Raw genomic sequence first — 12315 nt, 5'->3', positions numbered from 1 at the left:
CCCGAGGTGACCACCTTGGCTTTTGTCAAGAGAGTTGTAAGTAGGGTGCAAGATCGCCTATGGCCACATCACCCTGAGTGCGCTCAATCTCGTCTGATCTCGGATGCTAAGCAGGGTCGGGCCTGGTTAGTACCTGGATGGGAGACCGCCTGGGAATACCAGGTGCCGTAGGCTTTTTTCCATTATGTTGTTGGCTTTGGCGACCTGCTGTATTTTTAATCTCGTTTGCCCGAGGTGACCACCTTGGCTTTTGTCAAGAGAGTTGTAAGTAGGGTGCAAGATTGCCTACGGCCACATCACCCTGAATGCGCTCGATCTCGTCTGATCTCGGATGCTAAGCAGGGTCGGGCCTGGTTAGTAACTGAATGGGAGACCGCCTGGGAATACCAGGTGCCGTAGCCTTTTTTCCATTATGTTGTTGGCTTTGGCGACCTGCTGTATTTTTCCTCTCGATTGCTGGAGGTGACCACCTTGGCTTTTGTCAAGAGAGTTGTAAGTAGGGTGCAAGATCGCCTACGGCCACATCACCCTGAATGCGCTCGATCTCATCTGATCTCGGATGCCAAGCAGGGTCGGGCCTGGTTAGTACCTGGATGGGAGACCGTTTGGGAATTCTAGGTGCCGTAGGCTTTTTTCCATTATGTTGTTGGCTTTGGCGACCTGCTGTATTTTTCCTCTCGATTGCCCGAGGTGACCACCTTGGCTTTTGTCAAGAGAGTTGTAAGTAGGGTGCAAGATCACCTACGGCCACATCACCCTGAATGCGCTCGATCTCGCGTGATCTCGGATGCTAAGCAGGGTCGCGCCTGATTAGTACCTGGATGGGAGGCCGCCTGGGAATACCAGGTGCCGTCGGCTTTTTTCCATTATGTTGTTGGCTTTGGCTTCCTGCTGTATTTTAACTCTCGATTGCCCGAGGTGACCACCTTGGCTTTTGTCAAGAGAGTTGTAAGTAGGGTGCAAGATCGCCTACGGCCACATCACCCTGAATGCGCTCGATCTCGTCTGATCTCGGATGCTAAGCAGGGTTGGGCCTGGTTAGTACCTGGATGGGAGACCGCCTGGGAATACCAGGTGCCGTAGGCTTTTTTCCATTATGTTGTTGGCTTTGGCGACCTGCTGTATTTTTCCTCTTGATTGCACGAGGTGACCACCTTGGCTTTTGTCAAGAGAGTTGTAAGTAGGGTGCAAGATCGCCTACGGCCACATCACCCTGAAAGCGCTAGATCTCGTCTGATCTTGGATGCTAAGCAGGGTCGGGCCTGATTAGTACCTGGATGGGAGGCCGCCTGGGAATACCAGGTGCCGTCGGCTTTTTTCCATTATGTTGTTGGCTTTGGCTTCCTGCTGTATTTTAACTCTCGATTGCCCGAGGTGACCACCTTGGCTTTTGTCAAGAGAGTTGTAAGTAGGGTGCAAGATCGCCTACGGCCACATCACCCTGAATGCGCTCGATCTCGTCTGATCTCGGATGCTAAGCAGGGTTGGGCCTGGTTAGTACCTGGATGGGAGACCGCCTGGGAATACCAGGTGCCGTAGGCTTTTTTCCATTATCTTGTTGGCTTTGGCGACCTGCTGTATTTTTCCTCTCGATTGCCCGAGGTGACCACCTTGGCTTTTGTCAAGAGAGTTGTAAGTAGGGTGCAAGATCGCCTACGGCCATATCACCATGAATGCGCACGATCTTGTCTTATCTCGGATGCTAAGCAGGGCCGGGCCTGGTTAGTACCTGGATGGGAGACCGCCTGGGAATGCCAGGTGCAGAGGGCTTTTTTCCATTATGTTGTTGGCTTTGGCGACCTGCTGTATTTTTCCTCTCGATTGCCCGAGGTGACCACCTTGGCTTTTGTCAAGAGAGTTGTAAGTAGGGTGCAAGCTCGCCTACGGCCACATCACCCTGAATGCGCTCGATCTCGTCTGATCTCGGATGCTAAACAGGGTCGGGCATGGTTAGTACCTGGATGGGAGACCACCTGGGAATACCAGGTGCCGTAGGCTTTTTTCCATTATGTTGTTGGCTTTGGCGACCTGCTGTATTTTTCCTATCGATTACCTGAGGTGACCACCTTGGCTTTTGTCAAGAGAGTTGGAAGAAGGGTGCCAGATTGCCTACGGCCACATCACCCTGAGTGAGCTCGATCTTGGATGCTAAGCAGGGTCGGGCCTGGTTAGTACTTGGATGGGAGACCGCCTGGGAATACCAGGTGCCGTAGGCTTTTTTCCATTATGTTGTTGGCTTTGGCGACCTGCTGTATTTTTCCTATCGATTGCCTGAGGTGACCACCTTGGCTTTTGTCAAGAGAATTGTAAGCAGGGTGCAAGATCGCCTACGCCCACATCACCCTGAATGCGCTCGATCTCGCGTGATCTCGGATGCTAAGCAGGGTCGTGCCTGGTTAGTACCTGGATGGGAGACCGCCTGGAAATACCAGGTGCCGTCGGCTTTTTTCCATTATGTTGTTGGCTTTGGCTTCCTGCTGTATTTTTCCTCTCGATTGCCCGAGGTGACCACCTTGGCTTCTGTCAAGAGAGTTGTAAGTAGGATGCAAGATCGCCTACGGCCACATCACCCTGAATGCACTCGATCTTGTCTGATCTCGGATGCTAAGCAGGGTTGGGCCTGGTTAGTACCTGAATGGGAGACCGCCTGGGAATACCAGGTGCCGTAGGCTTTTTTCCATTATGTTGTTGGATTTGGCGACCTGCTGTATTTTTCCTATCGATTGCCTGAGGTGACCACCTTGGCTTTTGTCAAGAGAGTTGTAAGTAGCGTGCAAGATCGCCTACAGCCACTTCACCCTGAGTGCGCTCGATCTCGTCTGATCTCGGATGCTAAGCAGGTTCGGGCCTGGTTAGTACCTGGATGGGAGACCGCCTGGGAATACCAGGTGCCGTAGGCTTTTTTCCATTATGTTGTTGGCTTTGGCGACCTGCTGTATTTTTCCTCTCGATTGCCCGAGGTGACCACCTTGGCTTTTGTCAAGAGAGTTGTAAGTAGGGTGCACGATCGCCTACGGCCACATCACCCGTGATGCGCTCAATCTCATCTGATCTCGGATGCTAAGCCGGGTCGGGTCTGGTTAGTACCAGGATGGGAGACCGCTTGGGAATACCAGGTGCCGTAGGCTTTTTTCCATTATGTTGTTGGCTTTGGCGACCTGCTGTATTTTTTTTCTTTATTGCCTGAGGTGACCACCTTGGCTTTTGTCAAGAGAGTTGTAAGTAGGGTGCAAGATCGCCTACGGCCACATCACCCTGAGTGCACTCGATCTCGTCTGATCTCGGATGCTAAGCAGGGTCGGGCCTGGTTAGTACCTGGATGGGAGACCGCCTGGGAATATCAGGTGCCGTAGGCTTTTTTCCAATATGTTGTTGGCTTTGGCGACCTGCTGTATTTTTCCTCTCTTTTACCCGAGGTGACCACCTTGGCTTTTGTCAAGAGAGTTGTAAGTAGGGTGCAAGATCACCTACGGCCACATCACCCTGAATGTGCTCGATCTCGTCTGATCTCGGATGCTAAGCAGCATCAGGCCTGGTTAGTACCTGGATGGGAGACCACCTGGGAATACCAGGTGCCGTAGGCTTTTTTCCATTATGTTGTTGGCTTTGGCGACCTGCTGTATTTTTCCTCTTGATTGCCCGAGGTGACCACCTTGGCTTTTGTCAAGAGAGTTGTAAGTAGGGTGCAAGATCGCCTACGGCCGCATCACCCTGAATGCGCTCGATCTCGTCTGATCTCGGATGCTAAGCAGAGTCGGGCCTGGTTAGTACCCTTAATGGGAGACCGCCTGGGAATACCTGGTGCCGTAGGCTTTTTTCCATTATGTTGTTGGCTTTGGCGACCTGCTGTATTTTTCCTCTCGATTGCCCGAGGTGACCACCTTGGCTTTTGTCAAGAGAGTTGTAAGTAGGGAGCAATATCGCCTACGGCCACATCACCCTGAATGCGCTCAATCTCGTCTGATCTCGGATGCTAAGCATGGTCGGGCCTGGTTAGTACCTGGATGGGAGACCACCTGGGAATACCAGGTGCCATAGGCTTTTTTCCATTATGTTGTTGGCTTTGGCGACCTGCTGTATTTTTCCTCTCGATTGCCCGAGGTGACCACCTTGGCTTTTGTCAAGAGAGTTGTAAGTAGGGTGCAAGATCGCCTACGGCCACATCACCCTGAGTGCGCTCAATCTCGTCTGATCTCGGATGCTAAGCAGGGTCGGGCCTGGTTAGTACCTGGATGGGAGACCGCCTGGGAATACCAGGTGCCGTAGGCTTTTTTCCATTATGTTGTTGGCTTTGGCGACCTGCTGTATTTTTCCTCTCGATTGCCCGAGGTGACCACCTTGGCTTTTGTCAAGAGAGTTGTAAGTAGGGTGCTAAATCACCTACAGCCACATCACCCTGAATGCGCTCGATCTCGTCTGATCTCGGATGCCAAGCAGGGTTGGGCCTGGTTAGTACCTGAATAGGAGACCGCCTGGGAATACCAGGTGCCGTAGGCTTTTTTCCGTTATGTTGTTGGCTTTGGCGACCTGCTGTATTTTTCCTCTCGATTGCCCGAGGTGACCACCTTGGCTTTTGTCAAGAGAGTTGTAAGTAGGGAACAAGATTGCCTACGGCCACATCACCCTGAATGCGCTCGATCTCGTTTGATCTCGGATGCTAAGCAGGGTCGGGCCTGGTTAGTACCTAGATGGGAGACCGCCTGGGAATACCAGGTGCCGTAGGCTTTTTTCCATTATGTTGTTGGCTTTGGCGACCTGCTGTATTTTTCCTCTCGATTGCCCGAGGTGACCACCTTGGCTTTTGTCAAGAGAGTTGTAAGTAGGGTGCTAAATCACCTACAGCCACATCACCCTGAATGCGCTCGATCTCGTCTGATCTCGGATGCCAAGCAGGGTTGGGCCTGGTTAGTACCTGAATAGGAGACCGCCTGGGAATACCAGGTGCCGTAGGCTTTTTTCCGTTATGTTGTTGGCTTTGGCGACCTGCTGTATTTTTCCTCTCGATTGCCCGAGGTGACCACCTTGGCTTTTGTCAAGAGAGTTGTAAGTAGGGAACAAGATTGCCTACGGCCACATCACCCTGAATGCGCTCGATCTCGTTTGATCTCGGATGCTAAGCAGGGTCGGGCCTGGTTAGTACCTGGATGGGAGACCGCCTGGAAATACCAGGTGCCGTCGGCTTTTTTCCATTATGTTGTTGGCTTTGGCTTCCTGCTGTATTTTTCCTCTCGATTGCCCGAGGTGACCATCTTGGCTTTTGTCAAGAGAGTTGTAAGTAGGGTGCAAGCTCACCTACGGCAACATCACCCTGAATGCGCTCGATCTCGTCTGATCTCGGATGCTAAGCAGGGTCTGGCCTGGTTAGTACCTGGATGGGAGACCGCCTGGGATTACCAGGTGCCGTAGGCTTTTTCCATTATGTTGTTGGCTTTGGCGACCTGCTGTATTTTTCCTCTTGATTGCCCGATGTGACCACCTTGCCTTTTGTCAAGAGAGTTGTAAGTAGGGTGCAAGATTGCCTACGGCCACATCACCCTGAATGCGCTCGATCTCGTCTGATCTCGGATGCTAAGCAGGGTCGGGCCTTGTTAGTACCTGGATGGGAGACCGCCTGGGAATACCTGGTGCCGTAGGCTTTTTTCCATTATGTTGTTGGCTTTGGCGACCTGCTGTATTTTTCCTCTTGTTTGCCCGAGGTAACCACCTTGGCTTTTGTCAAGAGAGTTGTAAGTAGGGTGCAACATTGCCTATGGCCACATCACCCTGAATGCGCTCAATCTCGTCTGATCTCGGATGCTAAGCAGGGTCGGGCCTGGTTAGTACCTGGATGGGAGACCGCCTGGGAATACCAGGTGCCGTAGGCTTTTTTCCATTATGTTGTTGGCTTTGGCGACCTGCTGTATTTTTCCTCTTGATTGCCCGAGCTGACCACCTTGGCTTTTGTCAAGAGAGTTGTAAGTAGAGCACAAGATTGCCTATGGCCACATCACCCTGAATGCACTCGATCTCGTCTGATCTCGGATGCTAAGCAGGGTCGGGCCTGGTTAGTACTTGGATGGGAGACCGCCTGGGAATACCAGGTGCCGTAGGCTTTTTTCCATTATGTTGTTGGCTTTGGCGACCTGCTGTATTTTTCCTCTCGATTGCCCGAGGTGACCACCTTGGCTTTTGTCAAGAGAGTTGTAAGTAGTTTGCAAGATCGTATACGGCCACATCACCCTGAATGCGCTCGATCTCATCTGATCTCGGATGCTAAGCAGGGTCAGGCCTGGTTAGTACCTGGATGGGAGACCGCCTGGGAATACCAGGTGCCGTAGGCTTTTTTCCATTATGTTGTTGGCTTTGGCGACCTGCTGTATTTTTCCTCTCGATTGCCCGAGGTGACCACCTTGGCTTTTGTCAAGAGAGTTGTAAGTAGGGTGCAAGATCGCCTACGGCCACATCACCCTGAATGCGCTCGATCTCGTCTGATCTCGGATGCTAAGCAGGGTCGGGCCTGGTTAGTACCTGGATGGGAGACCGCCTGGGAATACCAGGTGCCGTAGGCTTTTTTCCATTATGTTGTTGGCTTTGGCGACCTGCTGTATTTTTCCTCTCGTTTGCCCGAGGTGACCACCTTGGCTTTTGTCAAGAGAGTTGTAAGTAGGGTGCAAGATCGCCTATGGCCACATCACCCTAAATGCGCTCGATCTCGTCTGATCTCGGCTGCTAAGCAGAGTCGGGCCTGGTTAGTACCTGGATGGGAGACCGCCTGGGAATACCAGGTGCCGTAGGCTTTTTTCCATTATGTTGTTGACTTTGGCGACCTGCTGTATTTTTCCTCTCGATTACCCGAGGTGACCACCTTGGCTTTTGTCAAGAGAGTTGTAAGTAGGGTGCAAGATCGCCTATGGCCACATCACCCTAAATGCGCTCGATCTCGTCTGATCTCGGCTGCTAAGCAGAGTCGGGCCTGGTTAGTACCTGGATGGGAGACCGCCTGGGAATACCAGGTGCCGTAGGCTTTTTTCCATTATGTTGTTGGCTTTGGCGACCTGCTGTATTTTTCCTCTCGATTACCCGAGGTGACCACCTTGGCTTTTGTCAAGAGAGTTGTAAGTAGGGTGCTAAATCACCTACAGCCACATCACCCTGAATGCGCTCGATCTCGTCTGATCTCGGATGCCAAGCAGGGTTGGGCCTGGTTAGTACCTGAATAGGAGACCGCCTGGGAATACCAGGTGCCGTAGGCTTTTTTCCATTATGTTGTTGGCTTTGGCGACCTGCTGTATTTTTCCTCTCGATTGCCCGAGGTGACCACCTTGGCTTTTGTCAAGAGAGTTGTAAGTAGGGGACAAGATCGCCTACGGCCACATCACCCTGAATGCACTCGATCTCGTCTGATCTCGGATGCTAAGCAGGGTCGGGCCTGGTTAGTACCTGGATGGGAGACCGCCTGGGAATACCAGGTGCCGTAGGCTTTTTTCCATTATGTTGTTGGCTTTGGCGACCTGCTGTATTTTTCCTCTCGTTTGCCCGAGGTGACCACCTTGGCTTTTGTCAAGAGAGTTGTAAGTAGGGTGCAAGATCGCCTATGGCCACATCACCCTAAATGCGCTCGATCTCGTCTGATCTCGGCTGCTAAGCAGAGTCGGGCCTGGTTAGTACCTGGATGGGAGACCGCCTGGGAATACCAGGTGCCGTAGGCTTTTTTCCATTATGTTGTTGGCTTTGGCGACCTGCTGTATTTTTCCTCTCGATTACCCGAGGTGACCACCTTGGCTTTTGTCAAGAGAGTTGTAAGTAGGGTGCTAAATCACCTACAGCCACATCACCCTGAATGCGCTCGATCTCGTCTGATCTCGGATGCCAAGCAGGGTTGGGCCTGGTTAGTACCTGAATAGGAGACCGCCTGGGAATACCAGGTGCCGTAGGCTTTTTTCCATTATGTTGTTGGCTTTGGCGACCTGCTGTATTTTTCCTCTCGATTGCCCGAGGTGACCACCTTGGCTTTTGTCAAGAGAGTTGTAAGTAGGGGACAAGATCGCCTACGGCCACATCACCCTGAATGCGCTCGATCTCGTTTGATCTCGGATGCTAAGCAGGGTCGGGCCTGGTTAGTACCTAGATCGGAGACCGCCTGGGAATACCAGGTGCCGTAGGCTTTTTTCCATTATGTTGTTGGCTTTGGCGACCTGCTGTATTTTTTCTCTCCTTTGCCCGAGGTGACCATCTTGGCTTTTGTCAAGAGAGTTGTAAGTAGGGTGCAAGCTCACCTACGGCAACATCACCCTGAATGCGCTCGATCTCGTCTGATCTCGGATGCTAAGCAGGGTCTGGCCTGGTTAGTACCTGGATGGGAGACCGCCTGGGATTACCAGGTGCCGTAGGCTTTTTCCATTATGTTGTTGGCTTTGGCGACCTGCTGTATTTTTCCTCTTGATTGCCCGATGTGACCACCTTGGCTTTTGTCAAGAGAGTTGTAAGTAGGGTGCACGATTGCCTACGGCCACATCACCCTGAATGCGCTCGATCTCGTCTGATCTCGGATGCTAAGCAGGGTCGGGCCTTGTTAGTACCTGGATGGGAGACCGCCTGGGAATACCTGGTGCCGTAGGCTTTTTTCCATTATGTTGTTGGCTTTGGCGACCTGCTGTATTTTTCCTCTTGTTTGCCCGAGGTAACCACCTTGGCTTTTGTCAAGAGAGTTGTAAGTAGGGTGCAACATTGCCTATGGCCACATCACCCTGAATGCGCTCAATCTCATCTGATCTCGGATGCTAAGCAGGGTCGGGCCTGGTTAGTACCTGGATGGGAGACCGCCTGGGAATACCAGGTGCCGTAGGCTTTTTTCCATTATGTTGTTGGCTTTGGCGACCTGCTGTATTTTTCCTCTTGATTGCCCGAGGTGACCACCTTGGCTTTTGTCAAGAGAGTTGTAAGTAGAGCACAAGATTGCCTATGGCCACATCACCCTGAATGCACTCGATCTCGTCTGATCTCGGATGCTAAGCAGGGTCAGGCCTGGTTAGTACTTGGATGGGAGACCGCCTGGGAATACCAGGTGCCGTAGGCTTTTTTTCATTATGTTGTTGGCTTTGGCGACCTGCTGTATTTTTCCTCTCGATTGCCCGAGGTGACCACCTTGGCTTTTGTCAAGAGAGTTGTAAGTAGTTTGCAAGATCGTATACGGCCACATCACCCTGAATGCGCTCGATCTCATCTGATCTCGGATGCTAAGCAGGGTCAGGCCTGGTTAGTACCTGGATGGGAGACCGCCTGGGAATACCAGGTGCCGTAGGCTTTTTTCCATTATGTTGTTGGCTTTGGCGACCTGCTGTATTTTTCCTCTCGATTGCCCGAGGTGACCACCTTGGCTTTTGTCAAGAGAGTTGTAAGTAGGGTGCAAGATCGCCTACGGCCACATCACCCTGAATGCGCTCGATCTCGTCTGATCTCGGATGCTAAGCAGGGTCGGGCCTGGTTAGTACCTGGATGGGAGACCGCCTGGGAATACCAGGTGCCGTAGGCTTTTTTCCATTATGTTGTTGGCTTTGGCGACCTGCTGTATTTTTCCTCTCGTTTGCCCGAGGTGACCACCTTGGCTTTTGTCAAGAGAGTTGTAAGTAGGGTGCAAGATTGCCTACGGCCACATCACCCTGAATGCGCTCGATCTCTTCTGATCTCGGATGCAAAGCAGGGTCGGGCCTGGTTAGTACCTGGATGGGAGACCGCCTGGGAATACCAGGTGCCGTAGGCTTTTTTCCATTATGTTGTTGGCTTTGGCGACCTGCTGTATTTTTCCTCTCGATTGCCCGAGGTGACCACCTTGGCTTTTGTCAAGAGAGTTGTAAGTAGGGCGCAAGATCGCCTACGGCCACATCACCCTGAATGCGCTCAATCTCGTCTGATCTCGGATGCTAAGCAGGGTCGGGCCTGGTTAGTACCAGGATGGGAGACCGCCTGGGAATACCAGTTGCCGTAGGCTTTTTTCCATTATGTTGTTGGCTTTGGCGACCTGCTGTATTTTTCCTCTCGATTGCCCGAGGTGACCACCTTGGCTTTTGTCAAGAGAGTTGTAAGTAGGGTGCAAGATAGCCTACAGCCACATCACCCTGAATGCGCTCGATCTCGTCTGATCTCGGATGTTAAGCAGGGTCGTGCCTGGTTAGTACCAGGATGGGAGACCGCCTGGGAATACCAGTTGCCGTAGGCTTTTTTCCATTATGTTGTTGGCTTTGGCACCTGCTGTATTTTTCCTCTCGATTGCCCGAGGTGACCACCTTGGCTTTTGTCAAGAGAGTTGTAAGTAGGGTGCGAGATTGCCTACGGCCACATCACCCTGAATGCGCTCGATCTCGTCTGATCTCGGATGCTAAGCAGGGTCGGGCCTGGTTAGTACCTGGATGGGAGACCGCCTGGGAATACCAGGTGCCGTAGGCTTTTTTCCATTATGTTGTTGGCTTTGGCGACCTGCTGTATTTTTCCTCTTTTTTTTTTTTTTTTTTTTAAAGAGTATTTATTGAGAAATAAACAAAGAGAACAATACAAATGCAACAAAAAATAAGTGCGAGAATTCGGAACCATCATCGCAGATGAGGTGCATAAGAAAATTGGAGCAGAATGCGACTGTATCGTAATAAACTAAGACCATAGACATAAATACATAAAACCAAGCGGATAGTAGTGAATTTAGTGTGATAGAGCGGCGTACTAACAGCGACTGGATGGATCTTATAAAAAAAACAGTTGCAAAAGTAATATGAATGTATAACAGCAGGAATATCATTTCCCAAAAATAACAATATAACAGATCGTAGGAACGGGAGTAATAGGTCGGATTTATCAAAAGAAAGGAAAAAAACAGAAAAAAAAGAGAAATAAAAAAGAAACACAGAGAGGAGAGGGGGGTGAAGAGGGGAAAGCAGGCAGATACATGAAGGAGAAAAAAACAGGTAAGGGAGGGGGGGAAGAGGGATACGGGGTTCCCAGGTAGAGTTCCTAGGGTAGGAGGATTTCAGAGAGATGGTCCAGGGGTTAGTTGGCTGCAGGGCGAGGCACAAGTGGTAGATTGGGGGGAAACCAACCCCGGGATTGGGAGATTAGTGCCAAAATAGGAGAAGGTGAAGTTGTCCAAGTTGAGGATGTCCACCGGAGGGAGAGAGTCAGATATGAAGGGAAGCCATCTCGCATAAAAACGAGACTTCGCTTTTTCGTCCCTGTAGTTTGTATTGAAGCGATCTTTGTAGAGGAGTGAAAGGAGTTCCTTCTGCGTCTGGGCGACAGAGGGTGGGAGAGAAGAAGTCCAGCTCTTTAGAATGGATTTCCTGGCAAGAAGAAGGCACAGCAGAGACCAGTCCACATGGGGGGGTTTGGAGGGCGCGCCGTTTGGGGGCGCACGGCTGGTGGTGGAAGACCATGGAAGCAGGAGAGGGTCCCAGTATCCAAAGATGAGAAGGAGGGGGTCCTTTGGCAATTTCAGCAGGGTGACTTTAAAGATGTAGGAGAGGATCTGATCCCAGAAGGAAGAGATGAAGGAGCAGGACCAGAAGCGGTGGGCCAGCGAGGGCCTGTACTGAAGACATAGGGGGCACTTGGTGCTGTCCTGGTCGGATTTAGAAGGCAGGAAGGGAAGGTAGGCCCTGTGGGCAATTTTTAGTTGCATTTCTCTCCAGAGCTCGTTCGGGGTTAGGCGGTAAACTTTGTTGAGTCCATGTAGGATTTTATCCACTATATCTGGATCAGGGAAGTCTTTCTTCCAGTTGGCGACTGATGAGGATGTCAGTTGAGGAGCGGCCTGCTGGAGTAGCAGTGTGTAGATGTCAGAAATTTTATAAGTATCGTCCTTGAGCAGGCGGTCCAGGAAGGTTAGGGGGAAACGCTTACGTTCATCGTTGCAGATATCCTTTAAATAGCTGACACATTGCCTGTGGTGAAAGGCGTGAGCTGGCGGGAGGGAGAACCTTTCAGCCAGAAGAGAAAAGGGTAGAGGGTGCCCAGATTCAAGATCGCAGATGGTAGCAAAATTGATGATGCCCTTCTCTTTCCAGATGTGGAACGGTTTGTGGAGTAGGCCAGGGGAAAAAGTAGGGTTCCCCTGGATCGGAAGGTGTCTGGAGATGAAAGGGGGGAGCTTAAGGCATTTTCTGGTTTCCCTCCAGGCTATGGCAGTGTCCCTGAGTAGGAGGTTGTGTTGAAACAGAGACGGCACTGACTTCCACCTGCAGTGAAGGAGTGCTGTCAATGAGAGTGGAGAGACCATAGCAGCTTCCAGAGAGTAGTTGGAGTATCTGGAGGATTGAGAGATCCAGTCCAGACTAGTACGTAGCAAGCATG

At 51.3% G+C, this 12315-nt stretch overlaps 24 non-coding genes and 22 pseudogenes across 24 annotated transcripts; all 46 read left to right on the top strand.

The window, feature by feature from the left end:
* Positions 1-55: 55 nt before the first annotated feature.
* On the top strand, positions 56-174 carry LOC143962782 (5S ribosomal RNA). Its single transcript, XR_013270790.1, has one exon. It is a non-coding gene; the product is annotated as a 5S ribosomal RNA (ribosomal RNA).
* A 109-nt stretch (positions 175-283) lies between these two features.
* On the top strand, positions 284-402 carry LOC143963643 (5S ribosomal RNA; annotated as a pseudogene).
* A 109-nt stretch (positions 403-511) lies between these two features.
* On the top strand, positions 512-630 carry LOC143961361 (5S ribosomal RNA). Its single transcript, XR_013270453.1, has one exon. It is a non-coding gene; the product is annotated as a 5S ribosomal RNA (ribosomal RNA).
* A 109-nt stretch (positions 631-739) lies between these two features.
* On the top strand, positions 740-858 carry LOC143967565 (5S ribosomal RNA; annotated as a pseudogene).
* A 109-nt stretch (positions 859-967) lies between these two features.
* On the top strand, positions 968-1086 carry LOC143969653 (5S ribosomal RNA). Its single transcript, XR_013271685.1, has one exon. It is a non-coding gene; the product is annotated as a 5S ribosomal RNA (ribosomal RNA).
* Positions 1087-1195: 109 nt separating this feature from the next.
* On the top strand, positions 1196-1314 carry LOC143965053 (5S ribosomal RNA; annotated as a pseudogene).
* A 109-nt stretch (positions 1315-1423) lies between these two features.
* Positions 1424-1542, top strand: LOC143969532 (5S ribosomal RNA). Its single transcript, XR_013271674.1, has one exon. It is a non-coding gene; the product is annotated as a 5S ribosomal RNA (ribosomal RNA).
* Positions 1543-1651: 109 nt separating this feature from the next.
* On the top strand, positions 1652-1770 carry LOC143969167 (5S ribosomal RNA; annotated as a pseudogene).
* Positions 1771-1879: 109 nt separating this feature from the next.
* On the top strand, positions 1880-1998 carry LOC143973518 (5S ribosomal RNA). The gene has a single exon (XR_013272069.1). It is a non-coding gene; the product is annotated as a 5S ribosomal RNA (ribosomal RNA).
* A 109-nt stretch (positions 1999-2107) lies between these two features.
* Positions 2108-2216, top strand: LOC143968836 (5S ribosomal RNA; annotated as a pseudogene).
* Positions 2217-2325: 109 nt separating this feature from the next.
* On the top strand, positions 2326-2444 carry LOC143968161 (5S ribosomal RNA; annotated as a pseudogene).
* Positions 2445-2553: 109 nt separating this feature from the next.
* LOC143970546 (5S ribosomal RNA) lies at positions 2554-2672 on the top strand. The gene has a single exon (XR_013271766.1). It is a non-coding gene; the product is annotated as a 5S ribosomal RNA (ribosomal RNA).
* Positions 2673-2781: 109 nt separating this feature from the next.
* LOC143965284 (5S ribosomal RNA) lies at positions 2782-2900 on the top strand (annotated as a pseudogene).
* Positions 2901-3009: 109 nt separating this feature from the next.
* On the top strand, positions 3010-3128 carry LOC143962955 (5S ribosomal RNA; annotated as a pseudogene).
* A 109-nt stretch (positions 3129-3237) lies between these two features.
* Positions 3238-3356, top strand: LOC143969609 (5S ribosomal RNA). Its single transcript, XR_013271681.1, has one exon. It is a non-coding gene; the product is annotated as a 5S ribosomal RNA (ribosomal RNA).
* A 109-nt stretch (positions 3357-3465) lies between these two features.
* LOC143967232 (5S ribosomal RNA) lies at positions 3466-3584 on the top strand (annotated as a pseudogene).
* Positions 3585-3693: 109 nt separating this feature from the next.
* On the top strand, positions 3694-3813 carry LOC143966690 (5S ribosomal RNA; annotated as a pseudogene).
* A 109-nt stretch (positions 3814-3922) lies between these two features.
* On the top strand, positions 3923-4041 carry LOC143964457 (5S ribosomal RNA; annotated as a pseudogene).
* Positions 4042-4150: 109 nt separating this feature from the next.
* LOC143961946 (5S ribosomal RNA) lies at positions 4151-4269 on the top strand. The gene has a single exon (XR_013270592.1). It is a non-coding gene; the product is annotated as a 5S ribosomal RNA (ribosomal RNA).
* Positions 4270-4378: 109 nt separating this feature from the next.
* Positions 4379-4497, top strand: LOC143965561 (5S ribosomal RNA; annotated as a pseudogene).
* A 109-nt stretch (positions 4498-4606) lies between these two features.
* LOC143969510 (5S ribosomal RNA) lies at positions 4607-4725 on the top strand. Its single transcript, XR_013271672.1, has one exon. It is a non-coding gene; the product is annotated as a 5S ribosomal RNA (ribosomal RNA).
* Positions 4726-4834: 109 nt separating this feature from the next.
* Positions 4835-4953, top strand: LOC143965550 (5S ribosomal RNA; annotated as a pseudogene).
* A 109-nt stretch (positions 4954-5062) lies between these two features.
* Positions 5063-5181, top strand: LOC143962430 (5S ribosomal RNA). Its single transcript, XR_013270685.1, has one exon. It is a non-coding gene; the product is annotated as a 5S ribosomal RNA (ribosomal RNA).
* Positions 5182-5290: 109 nt separating this feature from the next.
* Positions 5291-5409, top strand: LOC143966470 (5S ribosomal RNA; annotated as a pseudogene).
* A 108-nt stretch (positions 5410-5517) lies between these two features.
* On the top strand, positions 5518-5636 carry LOC143973150 (5S ribosomal RNA). Its single transcript, XR_013272002.1, has one exon. It is a non-coding gene; the product is annotated as a 5S ribosomal RNA (ribosomal RNA).
* A 109-nt stretch (positions 5637-5745) lies between these two features.
* On the top strand, positions 5746-5864 carry LOC143961584 (5S ribosomal RNA). The gene has a single exon (XR_013270503.1). It is a non-coding gene; the product is annotated as a 5S ribosomal RNA (ribosomal RNA).
* Positions 5865-5973: 109 nt separating this feature from the next.
* Positions 5974-6092, top strand: LOC143970502 (5S ribosomal RNA). Its single transcript, XR_013271762.1, has one exon. It is a non-coding gene; the product is annotated as a 5S ribosomal RNA (ribosomal RNA).
* A 109-nt stretch (positions 6093-6201) lies between these two features.
* Positions 6202-6320, top strand: LOC143962294 (5S ribosomal RNA). The gene has a single exon (XR_013270664.1). It is a non-coding gene; the product is annotated as a 5S ribosomal RNA (ribosomal RNA).
* Positions 6321-6429: 109 nt separating this feature from the next.
* Positions 6430-6548, top strand: LOC143962725 (5S ribosomal RNA). Its single transcript, XR_013270772.1, has one exon. It is a non-coding gene; the product is annotated as a 5S ribosomal RNA (ribosomal RNA).
* A 109-nt stretch (positions 6549-6657) lies between these two features.
* On the top strand, positions 6658-6776 carry LOC143963565 (5S ribosomal RNA; annotated as a pseudogene).
* Positions 6777-6885: 109 nt separating this feature from the next.
* LOC143963558 (5S ribosomal RNA) lies at positions 6886-7004 on the top strand (annotated as a pseudogene).
* Positions 7005-7113: 109 nt separating this feature from the next.
* On the top strand, positions 7114-7232 carry LOC143965528 (5S ribosomal RNA; annotated as a pseudogene).
* Positions 7233-7341: 109 nt separating this feature from the next.
* LOC143970689 (5S ribosomal RNA) lies at positions 7342-7460 on the top strand. The gene has a single exon (XR_013271779.1). It is a non-coding gene; the product is annotated as a 5S ribosomal RNA (ribosomal RNA).
* A 109-nt stretch (positions 7461-7569) lies between these two features.
* Positions 7570-7688, top strand: LOC143963545 (5S ribosomal RNA; annotated as a pseudogene).
* Positions 7689-7797: 109 nt separating this feature from the next.
* LOC143965517 (5S ribosomal RNA) lies at positions 7798-7916 on the top strand (annotated as a pseudogene).
* A 109-nt stretch (positions 7917-8025) lies between these two features.
* LOC143962742 (5S ribosomal RNA) lies at positions 8026-8144 on the top strand. The gene has a single exon (XR_013270775.1). It is a non-coding gene; the product is annotated as a 5S ribosomal RNA (ribosomal RNA).
* A 109-nt stretch (positions 8145-8253) lies between these two features.
* LOC143966448 (5S ribosomal RNA) lies at positions 8254-8372 on the top strand (annotated as a pseudogene).
* A 108-nt stretch (positions 8373-8480) lies between these two features.
* LOC143973128 (5S ribosomal RNA) lies at positions 8481-8599 on the top strand. The gene has a single exon (XR_013272000.1). It is a non-coding gene; the product is annotated as a 5S ribosomal RNA (ribosomal RNA).
* Positions 8600-8708: 109 nt separating this feature from the next.
* LOC143973050 (5S ribosomal RNA) lies at positions 8709-8827 on the top strand. The gene has a single exon (XR_013271993.1). It is a non-coding gene; the product is annotated as a 5S ribosomal RNA (ribosomal RNA).
* A 109-nt stretch (positions 8828-8936) lies between these two features.
* On the top strand, positions 8937-9055 carry LOC143971085 (5S ribosomal RNA). Its single transcript, XR_013271815.1, has one exon. It is a non-coding gene; the product is annotated as a 5S ribosomal RNA (ribosomal RNA).
* A 109-nt stretch (positions 9056-9164) lies between these two features.
* On the top strand, positions 9165-9283 carry LOC143962286 (5S ribosomal RNA). Its single transcript, XR_013270663.1, has one exon. It is a non-coding gene; the product is annotated as a 5S ribosomal RNA (ribosomal RNA).
* A 109-nt stretch (positions 9284-9392) lies between these two features.
* On the top strand, positions 9393-9511 carry LOC143962672 (5S ribosomal RNA). The gene has a single exon (XR_013270758.1). It is a non-coding gene; the product is annotated as a 5S ribosomal RNA (ribosomal RNA).
* Positions 9512-9620: 109 nt separating this feature from the next.
* On the top strand, positions 9621-9739 carry LOC143971647 (5S ribosomal RNA). Its single transcript, XR_013271866.1, has one exon. It is a non-coding gene; the product is annotated as a 5S ribosomal RNA (ribosomal RNA).
* Positions 9740-9848: 109 nt separating this feature from the next.
* LOC143963385 (5S ribosomal RNA) lies at positions 9849-9967 on the top strand (annotated as a pseudogene).
* A 109-nt stretch (positions 9968-10076) lies between these two features.
* On the top strand, positions 10077-10195 carry LOC143963379 (5S ribosomal RNA; annotated as a pseudogene).
* A 108-nt stretch (positions 10196-10303) lies between these two features.
* LOC143962622 (5S ribosomal RNA) lies at positions 10304-10422 on the top strand. Its single transcript, XR_013270741.1, has one exon. It is a non-coding gene; the product is annotated as a 5S ribosomal RNA (ribosomal RNA).
* The last annotated feature ends 1893 nt before the right edge of the window (positions 10423-12315 follow it).

The sequence above is a fragment of the Lithobates pipiens genome, unplaced genomic scaffold (genome assembly GCF_037356315.1).
Source record: "Lithobates pipiens isolate NorthernLeopardFrog02 unplaced genomic scaffold, aLitPip1_a1.2 Scaffold_114, whole genome shotgun sequence".
In the NCBI taxonomy this organism is placed as follows: domain Eukaryota; kingdom Metazoa; phylum Chordata; class Amphibia; order Anura; family Ranidae; genus Lithobates; species Lithobates pipiens.
Note: the sequence above shows the minus strand (reverse complement) of the source record. Positions and strands in the feature narration are given on the sequence as shown.